The sequence below is a fragment of the Melospiza georgiana genome, chromosome 3 (genome assembly GCF_028018845.1).
Source record: "Melospiza georgiana isolate bMelGeo1 chromosome 3, bMelGeo1.pri, whole genome shotgun sequence".
NCBI classification, from domain to species: Eukaryota; Metazoa; Chordata; class Aves; order Passeriformes; family Passerellidae; genus Melospiza; species Melospiza georgiana.
Window position 1 is genome coordinate 48,846,766 of NC_080432.1, and position 23,328 is coordinate 48,870,093.

Genomic DNA, 23,328 nt, shown 5'->3' on the forward strand with positions numbered 1-23,328 from the left:
TGTTAATCTTTTTAAAGAAGTACATAAATAGTAAACAGCTTGATCTGTATCAATTCCAGAATAACTTCTCAGCAAAATTTTTCCACAGTTTTAACTTTTTCTAAATCTGCCTTTGCCCATTCTTTATGAATTGCCTTTTCAAAGAATGTTACTGGCTCTTTTAATTTCAATCCTTCATCTCCCTAACCTCACTTCTCATGCAGTTTCTCTTTACCCATGGTCTGTTCATCCACTGACGTCTGTATTAAACTGTTGGCCACACATATGGCCATTTCTATCAATCAGAGCGACAGTCATTAACTTTGGAAGATGTCTCGGGTACTTGTATTCCCTTTGAAAATAACATATTTCAAAAAAATTTAGGAAGTTCACAAGCCTGTGCATGTCATGAGGAAGTACAGCTTGCTGGATTCCCCAATTACAGCAAATAACTGAGTAATCCTGTCTTTAGCAACTGGAGGCATTTGTGTTTGCCACAACAGAGTCAGCAAGCACTGATGCTAAATTATATTTTGCTTGAATTTTGTTCTCATAACACCAAGCTGAAAACTTTGAAACACCTTTCATAAGGTCTTGCCATCAAAAAGAGACACTGCAAGCTTATGCTGCAAAATATTCATTTTGTCACCATTTTGCTGATGCTGCAATCAAGTATAATGTTATTTAGAAAGTTTTTAAGAAGAAATCTCTGTGAGTAGGAAGTTGTGTATAGAAGCATTTTACCAATGGATTTTTATTAGAATAGATTTCTTTGATATCAAGTTCTATGATGAAGAGAGTATACCTTTCTCTCTGTACAGATTTTGTGAATAGATAGTGCTGTAGATATGCAAACAAACAAACAAAATTAACAACTATTTATCCAAATATGACAGTAGCACATTATTATATAATTTTTCCCTACTCTTTTTTCATATTCTGAAAAACTAGGAAAACCTCATTCCTGACTGGAATACCTTTGGCACACTACCTCTTGTCAATTAAACGAATGCTGAAAATTTGCAACAAAAATTATTCGGCTTTTTCAATATATTTCAGGGTTCATTCAGTGGTTGTGCTTGAATTTGGGTTTACTCCACTGGCAGAAAAGGCATCAAACAGAGTGGAATGTTCCTCCACTGTAGCAAATTAGGAAGTGCTTTTAATGTCAGTGAGTTGCAGTAATTCACAGTGTCTGCAAGTTGTGCTCCAAATTTTCTTTTCCTTTTTGTTTTTATGTCAGAGTTTCTGAGGACAATAGAGATTCAATAAACCCAGGCCCAGATCTGTCTCACTGAAGGAGTACGTAAAGCTGCTCTAGTCAGAGGGATCCAAACTTATTTATCTAAAGTCTTTTTCAAAAACAGTCACACCTTCTCTTAATTAAAATCTTAATATTTTAAAAAGTGTATTTCAAAATTAGATAACAAAACTCCAAGCTTGTCCAGGAATGTAATTTTTAAGGCACAGATCTCAGGAAATACATCCTGTCTCAGCTTCCAAAAGCTCTTTTCTAGTTAATATCTTCTTACATTTCCTGTAGCTTTTTTCCCTGCCCAGATAACCTCATCTTGTGTTTCCATTACCTCATGAGTTCTGTTTTACTCTGACCTGTTTTACTCTGTCCCTGGCCTTCATTATGTTTTTGTTAGGGGACACATATGACCATAAGCTCAATTACACAGCTTCTAAATGGATGATTTGTACTCTTTCTTATTAGAATCAAAATCTATTTAAGCACCAATTCACCTAGTCCTTAGGTTTGCCATGTGCGGGCAGCCTCTTGGAGGATTTTATCTCTTTTCTCTCTTCCCGGCTCTCCCCAGGGCTGTCGGCAAGGCAGTGCCCAAGTGGTGGATGGGGCACGTACCAGTAGATGGTGCTGAAGAACTCGCAGCATGTGCCCGAGCTTTGGGCGTCGCTTCCAGCAAGCGGCCGCTGGTGGTATACACAGCTGAAGAAAAAAAGCAATCTGAATTTTCATCTCGTTAGAGCAGATTAAAAATCACGCTATTTTCTTGCAATGTTGACTGAAGAACTTTCAGGAAAAAAAAAAAAAAAAAAAAAAACGAAAAAACAAACAAAACCACCAAAAACTTTGTCATCAAAGACAGGCTGTTTCTTCCACCGCAGACCTTACATTAGGACCTTCACTACACTCTTCTTTCTTTAAAAAAAATACAGTTTTTCATATCCTGGTATTTTTTTTTTTACTCAACCACTGCTGCTTCCTTTTTAAATTTCTTTACATCTCATTCCAGGATATGAGACTTCTAAGCATGGGGCAGCCACTGTGCACAAAATCATTTTGAGAGATTCACATATGCCAAGCAGTCAGGAAATGCAAGTCCACCTTGGTCAGATCCTCATCCCTCTCTCTTGAAGTAAATTAACACTGAAACCCTTATCTTTGTTTGACCTTCACTGTGTGGCCTAGTCAAGGCTAGGGACACACTCATAAGTTTTCACCCTATACTGAGTTGGAGATCTTCACTTTGATAGACAACAGATAACATTTGCTTTTCTTTATTCAAAATCTAGAAGTCTTGAGGCAGGAGGGTAGGTTTTGGATGAGGGTGAATGGAAAAATGGGGAAGAAGCATACTTGAAATAATTTAGATTGCTGATGGTCAAATACATAAATTTGGTGAATGTGATTGAGGCAGTTTAAATTAATGACTCTTGCTTTGTCTTTTATTGCATCCATGAATAAGAGATTCAGGAGGCCACTTCACCTGCATCTGTTTTTATCCTGATTCAAATAATTCTAGAATGAAGGAAGCCAGAAATGCCACCAATAAAATATTCAGCTCCATGAAAGCTTTCTATTGTCTCCTAGGGGACATGGTGTCATTTAGCAAATTTACATCAGTTAATTTCAGAAAACTCCTCCATTCCTGTCTGACAGAGCTGCACCCCACATGCACCGAGCTCTGCACCCTGCTAGGTGCACAAGGGAAAATGTGTCATTAAGTCCCCAACAACTCACATGCTGGCTCAACAGCACAACTCCCTTTTCCCAGCTTTAACACATTTCCCAGGTTTTATGACATATTGCAGCTGAGACCAAGGGACATGTTTATTTCTGCTTCAAGGGTGACAATGTCTGGAAGATTTCCTAAAAGTGTCTCTGTAGTATAAAGATCTCAAGGACTGACAGTTTCTAGACAGTTTTCTGCATTGCCTTCATTTCAGAAGACATGTTCAGCTGTAGGAGTGAGGATTAAGGGGACAGATGCACAGCCAAGGAAACCTCTTGTTTAACTCCTTCATATGAGGAGAACCATCTCCACCAGCTCCTGCCCACTGGGCACAGGGCCAGGCACAGCTGCTCTCCAGCTCCACCACTTGTGCTGAGCATGCCATGAAGTACAGAGAGGTCTTAGCTGAGCTTCAGACACTCATCTGCACTGCTCTGCTGCAGCATTCCTGGGTGCCAGGGCAGCAAGGGTACCTAATATTGAAATGCTGTATCACAGTATTTAGCTCTTAGGATAACTCAGGAGTGCTTGAGGAATGTAGCAGTGTTGCACATGGCTTCCAGTGCTGTTGGGAATGGCACATTTCCCATCCCAGAGCCTGCAGCACTCCTGGAAAAGTTTCTCTAACACTTGACAGTGATTTGTCAGCACCACCCACATCTGGCAAGCCTTCTGCATGTGCAGTGTTCACACCATTATCCTTCATCTTAGAGCCAAAAGGAGGGGAGGACTCATTCAGGCCTAAGACCAGACCTGAAGATTAACAGCCTTCCACATTCCTCACAGTTTTGCAACTGCTAAAATGCCTTTTTTTTTTTTTAATACTTAATTTATGCTCTGAAGGGAAGAAATAGGTATTTCACCTTTTGTCTAATGAAGGTGAATTTACTTACTCTGTCAAAAACAGTCCTCTGGATATATGAAATCTTCTGCTCCCATCTGGTTTACAGCACATTGTTTGTAAGGAAATTCGGCAGTGGCAAAAAGCATGGTCTTGTCCAGAAGCTCAGCCCATTAATAACACACAAAGATGCACTGTATTCTGCCAGGCAAAAACACCAGACAAGCTGGAAGCCAGTATGGAAATATTTAATGATTTTTTTTCAGTAGAAGAGCCAGCTACTGTATTTCATTAAAAGGGAGTAGGATTTTAAGTGAAATAACACATAGATTTTGTAAAATGTAGGCATTATAGCTTACACTGAAAATAATTTGGCTTTGGGCCACTGAAGCTAAGCTATTATTGAAAAAATGAATGTATTTTCATATATGATGGCTCAGAGAAATATGTCTGGATTCAGCTCAATATAGCGTTTCGCTTAAATTTGTATACATGTGATCTGTTTTGTATACATGTGATGCTGTTCTCATTCTATAATCTATATAAAAACTCAGGTAAAAACATGGGGAAGTTTGGAAGAAAGTGTCATTTTTGTCCAGTTTTTGTTCCTTGAATGGATCTTAGAAGATGCAGTGTTTTAGCTAGGAAGATCCACTGACAGCTTTTCCAACCTTTGGCAGTGAGAAGATGCAGAGAAACTGAGCTAATCCTACAACTGAGAGCTAAAACAGTGATCTGAGTCAAGTTGTAAACTCTACTGGGGGTGTTGTACTGCCATCAAAGAGTTACTGCTCAGAATAGCAGAACTAAATCTGTGGGAATTCCCTGGGCTGATCGGAATCCTGGCTAATCAGTAAGAAGTGATGACAAAATAGAACCAAGCCAAAAGAGTCATACCTCATCTCTGCCTTCCATCACTGGAAGTGACCAGACAATGGAGCACAGCTGATATCAGATTTACAGAGCTGGATAGGTTTGGCTTCTAGAACATTTCAGACATATTTAGAGCTTGTTTTACAAATTCCATCTGTACTTGTGCATGTAAATACACAGATACACCTTGAAACGTGCTTGTCCTAGCAGTCATGTACTGTCATATCAAAGATTTCTCAGCTATACATGGACTGATCTTGGCTACATGATTTGGCTTAAGTTATATAGTCAAATGATGTAACATTACACTAAAAATAACCAAATAATCTATATACCTTTCTTACTAGAGGCAAGTATCTCTAAAATGGAGGATAACTTTCTTTGAATTAATGTAATAATATTGTTCCTCCTACAGTGCAAGCTGAGTATATCTTTTAGTTTCAATGTGTATTCTTCTCTTATGTCTCAGGTATGCTTTGGGGTTTAAAATATGAGGGTGATCCCCCTGAGAATGATTTAAGGCCCTCTGTATTCCTTGCAACATATTTTGTTCCTTGGGAAAATCCCTCTTGAGCACTGTCTAAAAGACAATTTATAGCTTCAGGTTAACATGTGCCAAACTGATTTGTCTACAAAAATGAAATAGGCATACAGTGTAATGGAAGAGGATTTCCAGGCAACCAAGTGTCATGATAACTGAGTGCCTTATAGCCTTACACAATATTAGAGGCACTAAAGCACTGCAAGATAAAGTCCCACCCTTCACAACTCTCAGGAAATGCATATTATATGTGCTTCACAATCTCTGTCTGATTTACTGCTGATATTATAAAGTGCTCTGTAATCTACATCCAGGCTCCAACTGTACTTTAGGAGTACCATCAAGGAAATTAGCATTAATTAGATAGAGGAAAGATGAAAGACTCTAGGAAGCATTTAGGACACAGTAATCATGTTTCCTAAAGAGAGAGACAGAGTGCGGTCAAATAAAGCTGCTGAATGATTAGGTCAGAGGCTTCTGCTTTGCAAGGGCCAAATGCAATGAAAAACACGGCAGCCAGAGCTGAGAGAAGTGCAGCTCTACTTACAACTCCATTCCAAACCTGCTCCCTCTTCCCCCCTGCCTGTCCTTACCATAGCCATAGCCACAGGCTGCGAATTGGGGGCACCCTCTGGCTGAGTTTGGTTCCTCAAAAGAAATGCTTTGGGGACACATAATCTCTGAGGTGTCAAAAATCAGGGAAGTAAGCAGCAGAAATAATTACTTTCCCTGGGCTTGTCTTGTAAGGGTTTAAAGTGCAGTAGTTCCCTGTACTCAGTCCTGTATGGAATGGTGAACAAACTGAGCAGAAGTTTGCCAGAGCTGTTCCTGCAGCAAGAGGGGAATTAAACATGTACATAAAATGAGACTTTTGTTGACACTTTATTCTGTAGATTGTGCCTGCAGTGTGATACAAGCTCTCCTATCACCACAGAAACTATGAGCAAGCTGGAAGTATCCTGCAGAAATTACTCCAGCGTTGATGGTTAAATAGATGCAAGCCATATTGAAAGCAGAAAAAAGGAGAAATATAATATTTACGGATATTGGGATGGCTCATGTGAAGTGTCTCCTACTCAACGTAACTGACCTGAGCTGGGGATTTGTCTGAGCAGAGAGAAGAGTTAAATGTTCAGCTTTCACTGCTCTGCCTTGGCTTTGGTTCCCAAAGTGTCCCCCCACCATCTCCAGAGCTGTTTCATTTCTGGTGGGTGGTGTCATCATTGCTGAAGTAGGCAAGCTGGTGCTGCAGAGATGATGTGTGTCTTGCTACTGTATTCTTTGCTTTCCAGAGTTTACATTTAAAGCAGTGCAATGTATTCTGTCCGCCTTACAATGTGGGGTGCATGATGGCACTACAGCCTGAGATTAGAATATGAGGGTTCAAGTTCAGAGACCCACATTACTTGTGGAATCACTTCCACTTGTCTGGAAGTGCACAATGAATGTAAATGCTGCACTTCAGGCTTGAAAGCAATTTATCTTCACTTTTCTTAACAGAAACAACCATGTAAATTCTTGAAAACCCAGGCTGCAGACTTCCAGGTGAGATAGATCAAATTCAATCAATACTTGATTAATAAGTAATTATCCTTTATAATACTGGTTAACTACTAAAATTCTTTGTTCACATTTACTCAGTTACACAAATGTATCAAATTATTAACTGCCAGTGGAAGACAATGTGCTCAGAAATTTGAAGTCTGATCTTCACTGTATCATTGAATCAGAATGAAGTGTCAGGTAAATCAGATCCACCCAAATTACTCCATGCATAAAATGGAAGTCACTTTCATGTCAGAGAGGATAAATTAGTAAATAATTGATAACTAGTTTGATAATTAGTTGATAATCAAGTGTGCTTTGAATCAAAAAATGCAAAGTATTATTATCAGCATTAAACTCTCCAGTAGGATATGACTCAGCCTAATGTCTAACAGTTCATGTCACTATATTTGATTTCAATATTTTAATATAATTTTCATTCTGATTTTATTAGACAAATTTTAAAAGCCCTTTAGCAGCCATAGTTTGGTCCAACAATAAAAATGTGTAAGTGACTTTGGCACCAAACTTTAGAAATTTTAAAAAAATCCTATTACAGTTTTAACTAAAAGCACCATAAATGCTTGAACACAGTATTAGAAATCCTAGTTGACTTTGCCTATTTCCATGCTAAGCATGCCATTCTAGGAATTAAGATATATTCTGGAAGTTTAACATATGTTGGTTTGCTTTTTAATCCTTTTTTTTCAGTCCACTATTCCTTCATTTATTTTTCCCCAGTATGTTTTTAAGTGCATACCAAAATACAGAATCTCCACAAATTACAAACTTTTTTTTGTTTTTGCAAACTAGACACTGATTTTGTGACAGTTTCTCAAGCACTGTTTAGCCAGACTGCTCTATCTTTCCCCCTGCATCACTTTGGATGTCTTTACATATGGGTGACAGAATAGGAAAGCATGAACATTTTAAATGGTGTTACAAATGATGCTACAGTATAGCTGCCAACATGGCCTTTCACTCTATATCTATGAAATTTACTGCATTTCATACAAGATGATTCCTGTAATTCTGTACCACAAAAAGAATAAACACATGGTACTATTAAATAAGTTATAAAGATAAGTTATTAGAAAAAGACACACATAAAAAAGTACATTTATTTATTTTTTAATATCACAATTTGTAGCCTCACCTCAAGGTTTGATTCAGATTTTGCAAAATGTTGAGGTTGGTAGGGCTAAATTAAGAAACATGATACTAACTTCTGCTTGAACAGCATTTAGCATAAAAGCCTCACAGAAGTTATTGCTGATACATGTTTGTGCAGACACCACACTGAGGAGAAAACTCTCACTGATTAACTGAGTGCACATATGGAAGGATTCTTACAGTTATTTTTGATGTGAATAAAACTGCACAGGAACTGATGATACGTCAGAGAGACCTGCTGAATGTCCAGGGACATAGGGAACCTTTAAGAAGAATGAAATACAATATCATGTGCTGTTTTTAGAGCAAGGTATGACACAGACTAGGTACAAGGTCACGCAGAGTGTATCTAACATCAAGGAATAAAAACAGCCTCAACATTTTTATTACTTAGATTCTTATGATTTGGGGAGAAACTATGTTATTGTTTTTGGATGTCTGAGTTCTGCAATTACATGAAATAAATTGCACAGTAAACCAGCTCCTGATAAAATTTTAATTGGTATCATCTGTTTTTCTGACTGCTACTCAGATCTCAGAGTAGCTCAGTTGGGAAGGGAGCTGGTGTGCTATAAAAGCAGTTATTACTTTAAATAAAACATTTTAGTCAAACAAACTGACTAAATTCCTTAGAATGCATGATCTTGGCAAAAGATGATTCTCCTTTTTTGATGTTTATATTTGTTACTCTATAATAATGTTTCTGGAAAAGAACGGCTAGGGAGCCCCTTTCTGACTGAAATTCATAATGAAAGAGTTAATGAAGCAAAATCATGTAATGAGCACAAATGCAACCATGATTAAAAAGGTAATTATGTCTATTTACCTTGCTCACATACATGGAAATGATACCAACAGCCCTATCTATGTACAAATCTATCCCATACGCAAAGGACATTGCACAATCCAAAATGCAGAAGATTTTTTGGGGTTTTTTTTCAGCCCTAGCTCATGAAGCACCAGACAAACACATCCTCAGTCATGAGAAAGCCATGGGGCAGCATGTGCATTTTGCACAGAAGGCTGCATTCCATTCATGCACTGAAATTAAAGCTAAATAGAAACCGGAGTTCCTCCAGGCAAGAACCATAACTTCTAATTACCAAAGGTAAAAGATAAACTGAAAAAAACAAACATTCTTTCAGATACTGCTAAAATTATGATGTGAGTCTTAGAAATATTTATCTTTCCATCCATGAGTGAACATTCTTCTGGTAACTTGGAGTTTTTCTTGGATTCTTGTTACTGTTTCACAAACATCTAAGGCTTTATTTGTAGTCTTAGTGGTGCTTATATAATTACATAAATCTAAAAAAAAAATAGAATGGCTGATTATTCTAAATTCCAGTTAAAATAAGTCAATTGAAAAAGGAACTATACCTCAGTGTTTCAGCTACATTTCAGAGGGTCATATATTCATGTGCTCAGCAGGCCACAGAATGAACGATCTTGTCACAGGAGATCACCAGGATTTCTGGGAGATCTCAAATATAATTGAACGTCTAATGTGGATTCACAATAAGCCACAAAAAGCAACAGTCCCTAAATCTCTGGTAGTCCTGAAAAAATCTTAAAGCTGCATCAAGTGAGAAATGAGACTATCTCCAGTGAGAGCTTGTCTTTGAGAAAGCACTCAAGAAACCAAGTCTAATTAACTGGAAGTACAGTATCAAAGTTGATTAACTGTGCAATTGAGGATAGGACCAGGTGAACTCTGCCACAGATGCTTTATCTCTATGTGGCTCCAACATACATAGCTTTGGGGTTTCCCAGACCTACTGCCTCCCCACAAAGCCCAGTAATTAAAGTTAATTCTTCCTGTAAGTGTCAAACTGATTGCACAGGTCCAGGGTGGCTGTCTAATGCAAGTGGGGTATACCCTGTGCTTGCCAAACCAGCAAGCATTGGGTGAGTGAGGTATAGATCCACACTGTGCATCCACACACAGGACAGAAGTCTTTGATCTCTGTACAGAAGCCAGGTAAATGTGTCAGCTCACATGTCAGTTCAGGGCATATGCCAAAAACCATCTGACCTTTCACCATGAATCTCCAGGAAGGCTGAAAATCAAATATAGAAAGTAATATACAGACAAATATGGAAAGTGATAAAATTTTCCTAGTAGAAAGAAAGAGGGCACATGTTTGGAAACAGAAGGCAAACAACAAAAAAGGGAATGTGCTAAGAGTGGCAACTGTTAATGATCTGCTACTGCTAATGAGCATGCTACTGCTGTTGGAAATTAATAAAATTTTTAAAAGTCCTCCTGCAGAAGCATGTCCTGCTAATGGCTACTTGTCACAAATGAGTGTTTTAAGGTCATGTAAGGAATCATGTTAACAAATCATGTAATCAAAAGTCTGTGTTGTATATCAATGGACAGAGCAAGATCAAACTCAATTCAGATTCATTGCATATTTTCACATGATGACAGTCACCTTCTCCTGTTAATCAGGTCAGAAAGGTCTAAAAGGCATTAAACTGTATTAAAGGCATACAACTGTAATTTCTTTTGTTTGGGATTAAAGAAAACCTTAGGAGGAATGGCATAAAATATGCTGAGAAATTCTCTAAGTAGTTGTTCATAATGAAAGCCAAACTCTTACAATATATGTAATAAAAAGTACAAATCATAGTAAAAATGTATGGTGTTTAAAAGTAGAAATCATATTCAATCTTTCTGGAGTAGTGGTGGTACCAGTAGGGCAAACTGAATTTTGTAGGCAGAATCCTTTACAGAGCACAACAGATCTGACTCCACTTTATCAGATTACAAACTGAGTAACAACAGCTCACATCTTTTGCATATGCTTTCTGCTGTGCTTCACAACAAACTCTTGTAGGTGAGAAGTCCCTGATCTTTTGGCTGGTTTCCAGTCCCAGGATGTTCACTTTCCTTTTCAGTATGGGCTTGAGGAAAAATGGCAAAAAAAAAAATGTGTAGGAAAACATTCAAGGAATCTCTTGGTACTGGATCCTGCTCACTAATGTGTTATTGTGTTTGGACTGCTAAAACAAGAAACCAAGGCACAAAGCCAAAGCCGGTCAGAAATCACTGTATTTCCATGCCACAATATGCACTATATGCTGCCATGGCTAGTTTAGCTACCATGGCCTTCTCCTTTGGAGAAAACATTCTCCATCTAGTAAGAATTTGCTGCATGTTGAGTGCCTCTCTACCACTTTTGAATACCTGAGCCAAGAAATGTGCACCTGCAGATCCCAATACACAGCTGGAGCAACATTCCAGCAGGCTCCTGCAATGACTCATCAGCTCTGATCCTGTTCACTGCTCCAATTAATGAAAAAAATAGTAGCTGCAAAGTCCAGTTTTAAGCCTTTTATCCAGAACCACTTGGCCACTGCTAAACAATTAGTTATTTCCTCTGATATACATGGAGATTCAGATGTTTTAAAGAGAACACTTTAAAGGTAGATTAATCTTCACTTAAAAGTTGATTTTCATGTCAATGCCTTAGCTTAGTGTGCTACATTAAGGACTTGCTTTTAAAGTACAATGTTATCTACGTAGTGCAGACTCTTTCGTTTCCTTTTTTATTCATTACTTTGTGCAATTGTCCAAATATAAGGTAGATTAATATAAGAAAGAATATATATATATATATATATATATATATATGTAAAAGAAAACAGGAATTAAGTGATCACCATTAATCTGAGATTTTGGTCTGCACCTTCTTCTTCAAACTAAGCTGAGATAGGGCAGACACAAACACTGTTTCTTATAAATATCTACAATCCTGATATTATCACTGATGTTTTTCTATTTCAGCTCCCCTGAAGCCTGTGGGGTTTGCTTCTAATTTGCACTATGCTTAATAAAAGCAGAATCAGCCCTTTAAAAGATCATAATTAAATCAGAATTTGGCCTGTCGCTATACTTACTCCTTTTCTCCTTAACCTAATAGTAACAAAGAAGAGCTCTGGGTAGAGGCTTAAAGCATGAGATTTTTAATTTGAAGGATGAGAAATGGTAAATTATCTCAGCTTTTCCCTTCTATCAATTAAACAATACAAAATGCTGCATTATTTGATCATGCCATTTTCTTTATGAGACCTGTGTTGTGGAAATTAATATTGATAGTCACATTTGATTGCTGACAAAAACCATATTAGTGAAAGATACAGTTACTGTTGAAGTCTTGTCCCAGGAAATCATAGGAAATTCTCTTTTCACTCTTCAAAACTTGGAAAAACAAACAGAGAAAACATAAGACACAGATGACCTGATAAAAGTTACACAATTACTGTGTAACTGCAGAGACATTTAAGAGGAAACACATAAATCTCTGCAGTCAGCCGCAGATTTAATCCAGTCCCCGCTTCCCCTCTGAGGTGCCCACAGCAGAGCCCTGGTGGGGCCAATGCCAAACCTACCCCTGATCACTGCAGCAGATCCCTCACTTCACTCCTGGCAGACCCTTAGCACATGGCCAGAGGGATGCCAGCATGTGAGGGGGACTCCTGTTCTGCTCCAAACCCCCCAGGGTCACACACCATCACTGCAAGGAGTCCTTGTGCAGCAGTCAGGCAGTGCCCTGCTCCTACCCACCCATTGTCCCCAGTCTACCCCCAGTCACAGAGACCAGCTCCAGAGAGAGAAAGGCTGGTACTAGAGGGTCATTTCTGCTGGAAGCTCAAGATTTCTCCTGGAAGGTCAAGAAGCACCATAAGGATGCTGGAAAGAGCTTGGATGTCTTGAGAGAGATACAAACAAGGGTGAGGTGTGGCTTGTGTTTTGAACCTACACAGGGGTGACTCTCACTGTCAAACCAAACAGGTGTCATAGAACCAGCCTCAGGCCTGTCTGAACTGGTGGATCCAGAAACAATTCCAGTACCCTGGGTCAGGGCAGCCCAGGCGCTTCCCAGCTGTGTACTGGAGATAAACTCGGACACATGCTGTCTCCTCCCCGCCCTGGTTTCCTCTGGAAGCAACATGGAAACTGAGCAGAGAGCTGCCATGTGCTCAGAGCAAGGTGACAGCACTGTGGGGAGAATCAGGGTCCTCACTGGATACCAAAGCAGGCATCTGCTCTCAGCCTGGACACAGCCTAGATGTGTCAGATCATTTACCATGGATACTGTGTTCCACAGGGAATGGGAAAGATCCTTGAAAATCAGTGGGGTGAGGTTGGTTTGTAGCAGCTTAGAGCCCAGGATGACCTAATGGTGCTGCAATTTCACGTACTCACATTCCTCGATTCAAACACACCATGAGCTAATCGATGATCCATTTGTCTCCCCATTGGATAGCAAATAATAGGGGTTTAGATGCCAAGTAGGAATGTGGCCCAACAGGGGAAATTTAAAGCTTCTATTTATTTGGGACTTCCCATATTGATATCAGCAGTGATGGGAGGACCAACTGAGCAGGAAGGATATTATGGGCTGTTGCCTGCTTTTTGCAACCAATTCCTTTCAAATCCATGCAGGATGTAGCCTTGTCATCCTGTTTGAAAACATTCTTCGCATGTTGGAGTTTTCAATGCTAAGAGAAAAGGTGGCCAAAGGGTTTCTTATGGCCACAGGGATCAGGATCACATATATTTGTGAGGATGAGCGTCACAGAGTAACACTTTATGTCATCCTGCTGGCTCACTGCACCTGTGCAGGCATTGTGTTTTTTAGGAAGTGTTTCAGTTTACAACATCCTGTCCTATGCTGCTGAAGCCACAGCTATTTACAGCACATGGAAATACTACAAGGGCTGGAATGTAGAAGTTCAGTTTCTTGATTCTTCCCTAGTGTAGATTGTCCTGTCCACACCCACAGAAATTACTCTTTAGCTGGAAGGTGATTCAGTTCCCATCAGTATTTATCTCTCTGGTCAATAATTTCCTTTCAGGTAAATCCTGTTGAGGAGCATAAAACTCTTATACCTTGCAGAAAAGGAATTCCCACAACAGCAAGGCATGTATAATAATGTCATTGCTACTATGTTTTGGTAAGAGAATTTGATGCCCAGTCAGGACTTTCTGTTTAGAGCCCATTTTGCCAAATCTCAGCAGCAAAGTATCAGCACATTACACAGGAGTTAATAATGAACTATAAAGCCACTGCTTGCATGCTGCATCATTTTAGCAGCTTGGTTTTAATGGCATTTTCCTTTCTACATTTTTATTTCTAGTTCACTTTGAAGAGACTGCATATTTCAAAATTTATTTCCCTAATTGTTAATACTGTTAATTTGTTGATATCATGACGGTTTATTTATTGTCAATAACAGTGTAATTTAAAATTAATTATAAAAAGCTTGCCAGTCAATGTGCTCCAAACTTGTAAATCTTATTAGATATATTGCCAGGCAGAGGGCTACATGAAATCATCAATTTTCCTTTGAGCACAAGTGGGGCGTTAGATTGCCTCTCCCAGGCAAAATCTCTGGGACCGTTCCACAGAAGGGAGTGCTAGACATGGTGACTGATTTTACACACAAAAACTTCAATTTCAAAGTTTAAATATCCAACAGCTTTTCAGGTAAAAATGACCCCTTATTTCTTGTTGGCCAGTGTGTGTGGAGGGATGGGCTCTGTGAGGCCTGACAGCACTCCCAAACACTGTGGAAGCCTTGTAGGGGGGCAGACCCACACTCTGACAGGCTGCGCACCACAACACAGGTCTTTGACAGAATTATATTAGAAGGATTTGTCAGCACTTGTTCTGTTTCACGGCTTGGAAGTGCAGTTCCACAGAGAGGGCATTACTACTCATCACGCAATTTCTGCAGGATGTCATGAATCACAGGTTGCAGGACATCCTCCTGAAAGGCTCCATAAATTCTGACTCATTTTTAAAATAAACACAAGACAATAGCAAGCAAGACCAAACAAAGGTAAATATGAAAGCACTGAAATGCAGAAATAGGATCCCACCATGTCTCCTCCCAGCTGATACCTTCCTCCCTTCTCCCAGCCACTGCGTGGCTGAGAGCTCCACACCCCTTCAGGAAGGATTGTCTCTGCACCTCCATGCGCACATCCAACCAGATTGGAGCCTGAGTAAATCTTTGCTCAGGACTTCAGGAACTGGTTGGCTGTGAGCAAACGCTGAGTAAGACCACTTCCTTTCTTGATGGAATTCACTAAGGAATTTATTGTAATCAGCTCTGGCATTTTTCTTCAATGATGCATTTTTTAATCTGGACGCGTCATGAGAGAGTCATCACATGACATTTTTCCATGGTTCCAAGATCTTGTTTTCCAAAACTGCATAAAATATACAACTGAGATTTGCACATCAGTTAGTAGTCCAGATAAAAATGGAATAGACTGAGTAGAAAAGTCATCTCTTCAAGGCCAGAAATACAAGACAACCACACATGGCTGGAAATCTAATGCTGAGCACTAATACCCTAGCTTTAAGTTGTTGTAGCTCAACCATTAAACTGAAGATTAATGAATCTACTTGAAATATATGTAAGGAACTCAAAAATGATGGGAAATAAAGACACTCACACTTCTTAAAAATCAGATCAAACTTGAAGAGAATTAGATACTGGAAGCAATTTTTTTTTCTGATTTGTAGCCTTAAACAGACACACAGAAGTCAAATACAATGATTCATGCAATAAATTTTATAAATATTCAGAGAGACTGAATAAACAAATGGCTGCAGAGCAGTGTGGTTTGCTGTTCTTTATGAAGTGCTAGCTCAGATCTGGGAAGGTTCATTATATTTCATATTGGCTTCATTTACAGGAGGGCTTGTAACAAACTTCTGCCCTTTAAAAAAATTCATCAGACGTTATCAATTCAAACCTGTAACCTATTTTGGGTTCATGCATACCTCTGTGTAGCAATCTGAGAGCTGTTTTTGGAGGTTTCAGAGCATGAGCCACTGCAAGTAATGAAAATTTTGTAACAAAACCACTCTGTGTTTCTAGTAAATTGGCAGATGTTACTAACTGACTATTTGTTCCATTGCCTAAGTTCTGACAGACAGAATTAAGTTTAATACACCTACAGTAAATTACATTTAGAAAAAAAAGTCAACATTTAACATATCAGGTCCCAAATAAAAACCTCTAAGTGTTGTGGTTACTTAAGAAAAACAAACTACACCATTCAGCAGAAAGACTTGATTAAGGTTTGGTACACACCTTCTGCAATAAAATATGTATTCCAGTCATTTCAGTTTTCTTAAGAGGTTACTCTTAAGAACCCAATAATTTAGCTAAAACAGAATGGGATTTAAAATATTAGCTAAGTGACAAAATTCCATTGAAACATAAGCACCTGATTCTGGACTAAGCTAGTGCAGACAAAATTCCTACCTGAATTAAGTGGGTGTTTTCTTATTACACTAACAATGTACCATTGGCATGTAGTTAATGGCCAGTTTGTAGGCTGTTTACACATTTAAAAAGATTAGTCCCTTTGCTTCACATATGCTATTCCAGGATAGCAATATATTTATGTACATGTGGGATGGCAAGGAAAGGAGAGAAAGAGTTAAAGATAGTTAAATTCTTCAGATGAAAGGATTTTTGTCTGAGGATCAAAACTTAACACTATTTATCACCAGCAAATGAATTTTTCCAGCACTGTTATAATTCTATCTGATTCCATTTGATCAGTGTTTTAATCACATATGGTAGGTACACTGTTTGTTTAGCCAGATGTCAGGCCATCTAATTATATAACAGAAGCATTGCAAAAAACATTACCATAATTGATGTGAAGACTATGAAAATTAAAACACACATACCAGTTATATTTGTTATTAGGTTTCCAGACGTTTTTCTGCAAACTAGGTATCTTATGAAGTGGAGATACCTTTAGAAAAGATATTTCAGATTTTGCCATGCTAACAATTTTAAAGCTTTTTTTGTATTTTGATTCTACTAACACTTTTCAATCTAAAATAAATTATAAATCTTTACAGTGTGTAAGAAAAATATGTGTCCTGGGTTAGCTACTTCCATCTTTCTCAAATTGCAAACTCCTAAAAATTTTCCTGTGCAGATCCATACCTACTGACAATAAGCATTCTTTTCTTAATTATCATCATAAGACCCTCAGAATTAGACACCAGGGGCCTACAGATAACAGGTTCAAAACAAGTGCTTCAAAAGCAAGGTAGCAACTCACTTCTCTTCACCACTTTGGGGACACTGGAGAACAGGAAAAAAGTCAGATCTTTACAACCTTGGGGGTCTTGGTGGTTTCAGGCTTGGTTTGTGGATTGTGTAAATTGTGAATTAGAGAACATTTGTGGGACTGTGGAATAGGTAATTTTATTTTGCATTTTAAATGCAGATTTTGATGTAGCTAATCCAATTTCTGAGGAGAAATAAGTAGAGGTAGACTTGGTTCCAATCTGCAAGGCAGGGGACAGGAACTGCACACCTATGGTAACATCAGGACATGCAGAAGTGCACATTGTAGTAAATACATAGAAAAGTCAACCTTATGAAGTGCATTTCTTTAAGTGATAACTCTGTATAGTTTTACACTAGCATCATGTCACTGATATTAATAGTTATTTTTTAATTTCCTGTAAAATCAACTAAGAATCAATTTCATAGTCCTTAAACAATGTGCAAAAGGCAATACAAGAAAACATGAATAATTCCCTTGTTTCTGGTAGGAACAGGATGTCAAAAATATATTAATGGCAAAGAAAATGGGTAATTGTTGATTTTCAGTCAGTTCTAAGCACATGAAGAGCAGAGCTCTGCCCAAGTGTATCTATTCTGGTGCTGTATTCAGTTATGGGCAGATTGCAATATCTGAGGTTGTATTTACTGGTTTTAACTGCGTGCTCAATTGCACCATTCTGTGGTGTGCTGCGGGAAAACTGCTCTAGCCTTTGTGAGTACCTGTACAGATGAGACTTTGTCCCATAAACACAGTAAACTACTTTCAGCTTGGCATGCTGCAGTTTTCTCTCTGCAACCTCTGTTCCAATCAGTGGTAAGGCAGGAATCCAACTTGGAGCACTGATCTGTTCCAGCTGTTGGCATTAATGCAACCTTCATTTTGGAACCAAGAGGTAAATGCAAGACATGAGACATGTTTGAAGGCATTTTCTCAGTGACTTGTTCTTAGCCAGCAGCACGCCTGGCTAACAACATGCAGACATGGAGGCAGCTGATGCAGATTTTCATAGCTGTGAAATCCCATCCTGCTGATCAGTGATGCTGTGCTAAGGCAGCGATCAGAAAGCAATGAAACAACTCTGGGCTGCAGGCTAGAAAGGGTGTCAGAAGAATCAGTTTTACAAGAAGAGAAAGGTTCCATGAAGCTGTTGGAAGAGTTTTCTTCCTTACTTATCTAAATAAGAGGAAACTCCCTACCTCTCTATGCAACCTCTTCCCTCCAGCACTATAAACCAGAGTAGAGCTCTACTTCTAATCCACATGAAAATAAGGAATATTACCCAATTTGGGCTGTCCTGCTGGATTTGCAAAGTGTTTATAAAAGAATTTCATGGAAGTAAAACTTGGGGAGCAATTGTTTAGCTTAGTAGGAAGGGTATGAGGAATATGGGACATGCACGTGATATCTGAATTTGAGACTGAAATCTACGCTGTTACCTATGCTTTATCCTCTGTGAACTCTCATTTTCAGTAAGCGAAGGTCATGTAAAATGACTCTTTCCCAGCCCACTTCCACACCCAGCCGACTTCAGCATTTCCTAATTAGGTTATATTCATTCTTTATAATGTGCTTGTAATAGATGTGGTACTGTAGTGTAATCTCAACTGATATTATTCACTTCCCAGGAATGTACAGCTGAAGCTGCTCTGCAGGCTCTGACTGAAAACAATGGGTGTGCAGCTGACAAATAGAAGTAGCTATTTTACATGCCCTGGTCTATTTGGATGCCATTGTTTAAGTGATGTCTGCTGAACAGGTATTCACATTAGAAAAACAAGCACCATTACAATTTTCTGATGTGGCAGCTATTTTTGAAACTCATTAAAGCTTGCTAGAGCTTTTCCCATGCAATGAAAAACTGGAATTGCCTGTTGTAATATTGGCTGGCAGTTATGAATGGCTTCAGCTCACATTTTATAATGAAGAAGTGAGCTCATGCTATATAATTGTGGGCTATCCCCAAGAATATTTTTATTCAGCGTTATTGTCAGACTAAATTAAAACCGCCAAAGAGCCCAATTTCTCAAGATGCCAGGTGCTCTCAACTCCCACAGCAGTTAATGGAAGACTACTCAGCAGTTTCAGAATTAGTCCCTAAATGCTGATAGTGATGCTCAGATTTTCATATTAAACAAGATGATTTGCAGAGCTGTTGTTCTTCTACTCTTCTTTTTCTTTGTGAGTATTCATTGCTGAAAGTATTATTTATTCTATTTATGCTATCCACTTATTACATTTATCTGAGCTACTGCCATATCCTTTCAAATGACTTGTGGTTTTCTTTTCCCCTTGTAAGTTTAAAAGAAGCATTAATGTCTTTCATTGAAAATTACTTGCTGAAGTATTTGAAGCTGCTGTTGATCACAGGCAGAGGCACACGTCTGGCACTAGACACTTGTTTGCATGCCCTCCTGCCAAACACAGCGGAATTTTTGTCCTCATCTCCCTGAGGTGTTCTGCAAGGAAAAGTGCTCTGAGCTTAGAGGACCAAGAGAGCAGATGAAAAGAGAAAGGAAAAGCTCTTTGAGGCAATCAGTGAACTACCACCTTCTTTCACTGACTGAATCACTCCATGCACTCCTCCAGGCATTACTGGGCAGCCTGGGAAGACTGGGGAGGGGGAGAAGATTGGTACCTGCACACACCCATCCTTCCACTTGGCATTTTACAATGTAGTAGGAAAATGCAGACTAGGAAAGCCAAATCTTGTGCAGGGTTTGAATATCAAAAAGAGCTGAAGGTCAAACATCCATCGCTAATGTGTACAAGGTTAGGCAAAGCCCTTGCTCAAACTGTGGGTCAATTAGTCCTTCTTTTCTCCCCTGGGTCCAAAGTGTTATCACCACAGAGGACAATGAGTTAAAGCCAAGTATGGTCCTCTGGAAATCAGAGGTCATGGAATAAGAGTTGAAAAAAAAAGGTTCCAAATATTATAACTCTTTCAACACTGTTTTCTAGGTATTCTGTTAAATATCCCGCTGGGAGGCTTCTTTTCGTCAAACTAAACCACATTTCTTTGGACTCTCTTTTCTGAGTGATTTCAAATACATAAAGAATTTAGATGAAAAACAGATCTGTATTTTTTCATTGTTTAAAACATGGTAGTAAATGCTCACTTCTCAGAAGAGTGATAGTGATTTTATTTATAGAAATTCCCAAAGTGACAGTTGCAGAAATAATCTGTGGCAAACAAGTTGCAGAAGACTTTTTCCCTCAGTCAGATCATATCCTTGCTTTCCAAAGCTGTGTAATAATCTCCATTATGTAGCACTGATCATTGTTTTCACTTGGTAAGAGCAAACAGCAAGCAGAAAGTTGGGGAAAATAAAAACCTCCTAATAGGATTGTCATAAAGATCATCTCACTGTTCTCTGGGGTCATTGAGAGAAGAAATTAGACTGATTTGCAGCCAAGAAAGATGTAAGTTGTGTATCTGTTGGGAAAACAGAAAAAATACAGATAGTGCAAAAATGAGCCTATGGGTTTACCTCAGGAGGTTGTGGATTTTCTGCCAGTGGATGAATTCAGGAACAGAGGATAAATGAAGATGTGTAGGAATATCCTGGGTATGTGGTTGACCAATTTGCCCACAGTGCCACAGGGATCTGGGAGAGACTGTGAAAAGTGGGATTTGTATATACTATGCAGCAGCCCATTTTAGGGAACTCTAAAGGGGCTGCACCAGCCCTGGAAAAGAGCATGGCAATAAGTGCTGGATCCTCCATCAGGGCACAATGTGGAGTAGATGACACCAAAGTCCCTTCAGTTCTGACCCTACAGTTCTATAGTAGTCTATAGTATAGTCACTCTCTGAAGTAACTTATCAGAAATGTAGCATGCTTGGATGTATGTGCATTAGTAATCCACATGAGTTACTAAAACAGAGCCAAATATTTAGACTATTCCTAGATAGTATTGCTAAATGCTATTTAGCAAGAGTGTTTCAGAATGCATTCTTCGGAAACCCTGGAAAATGGCGTTTTTGGAAAAGGTTTTAGTCACATTTTCTCATTTGTGTTGGTCGTATGAAGTTTTTTACATTAAATAATTTAACTTCTTAGCTTCCAGAGTTTATGTTAATCATGTGTACTTTAGAGATCATAAAACCTTTTAAACAGACAATTTCAAAGCAGAACAGACTGCTTAACAGTCCTCACTGAACTCATGGTCTAACTAGCTGAAAGAAGAGCAAAAGTACCACACACTTGGCATATATAAATAAGCCCAATATTATGACGAATAGAAGTTCTCCTGATTCAGCAAAGCACTTAAACAGATACTTACTTGAAACTCCAGTTTTAATTCCTAATAAAAGAGGTTTGAAATTAAAAGGAGAGAAGGAATAAATCTGTGGTCAAAAGAGACTTAACAACAAAGAATCCCATCACGCCTTTCCGGTGCTCAATTAAAAATCTGCATGTTTTAAATAATTCTGATAATTTAGCTGTTAAGAAGTTGAAGAAATTCGTAATTGAAGTTCTCCTAGGAACCTTGGTTCTGCCTCTGGCCCCTACATGTGTGTGCTTCAGTGCTTCCCATAACATGCTTAGCTGGGAAAGGGATTGGTGTTTTTTCTGCAGAGAAACTACAACTTCACACTAAACCATTAGTGCCTTAAAACACAAATGCTACTGATGTGCACACATATCACTTTCCTATTAATATGTCCTTTGCTCCTACCCAAGAGAACAAGCCAGTATCATTATGGCCTATGATGGCACACTTGGGTGCAGTGCAGAGGGCTGCAGCCTGGCTTTGATGTCCTTGGGATGGCTAACATGGAACTTAAAAAGGTAAGAGCAATGATACAAGACACCAGAAATGGCATGGCTGTGTCTTCCAATTGGCTTTTAGGGCTGGAGTAAAGCAGTGAAAATGTGCATGAATCTCAGATGGGATAAAGACGAGCGGAAAAGAAGGAAGGAAGAATGAAAAGCTGGAACAGGTGCCACAAATGAAAGGTGCAAGAGGTCACAACACGAAAGGGCACAAGAGAGAAACTTGAGTAAAATCAACTGTGGCACAGTACAGTGGCCCACAGGTTTGAAACCCAGCTCTGCAAAGAAGAACCAAGGAAATATTCAGAAGAGGCAGGGATGTGTAACATGACTGGAACAAGCTTTTCACTGAGCTACTGTCAAGTGTTGCCAGCCTGTTATTATAGCAAATGAATCCATGTGTCTGTTTCTTTTGTCCTCAGAAACAGTTGTGTGGATTTTCTTCAGCTTCAGCACATGGTCCCACACACATGCATGCCCACACAGATGTCCTGTCTGAACTAAAAGGAAGTAAGAGCAATGTCCCCCCTTCAGTGTCCCTTTTAAAAAGTTTTAAACCACTGAAGTTCCTAAACGAGAACTTAGTCTCAAGCATAGAGTTGGTAGATGAAAGGTAGCATGGAGTGCATTCACATAGGATAAATAATTGAATAATTGCTAAGTTGGAAATGTATCCAAAGAGGCCAGGAATTATTACAGAATTCTTTTTTCTTTTGCTTACACAAACTTTATAATAGCTGTTTTCTCTGACTGTCCTTTTGTATAAACTGGGAGCAGCCTCTGGGCTGCTCTCAAATTTACTTTGGCTTCTGCAATAGCACTTAAGAATTACTGGAACTGTGCAGTCTCTGCCCATGGCTCCAGAACTGTCGGAGGCCAGGGCACAGAGCCATCCCAATCCCCTGGGCAGCAGCCTCCAACCACCTGCTGTGTCACTGCCTGCTCCCACCTGGGAGGCCGTGCACGGGCAGGACTGTTTGCACAAAGCCCTTGCTCCCATGGAGCAAGCAACTTCATCCTTGGCTGTTCAATGACATGTGGAGGGCTTGAGAGGCTTTTTATCATTGTGATATGTAAATCAAATGGTTAAAAAGATTTTCACAGAATTGAAAATATATCAGCAATGAGAAACTGTGAAAAATGTGAAAGCACACTACTTTCTCCATAAAGTTTCATTTCAGATAGCAGGATGGGGCCATGCATGGCATGATGCTTCCTGCCCAGAGACATCACCCTGTATGCATAAGGGCACGGCGGTCTGTGGGCATGCTGAATATTACAGTCTCAACACCTTGAAAGAAACGTTCTCTGAATTTGAGTACTGTATTTACAAAAAAAGAAAATACAATTAACCCGTGGTAAAGTGCTTTAGAGTGCTCCAATGCAAAGAGAGCAAAGGGGAAAATCCTCTCACCCAGATGTGGGTATGTAAACATAATTTAAGCTAAGTATAGACGTTTACATACAATGCATCCACTGTTTACACTGATTTT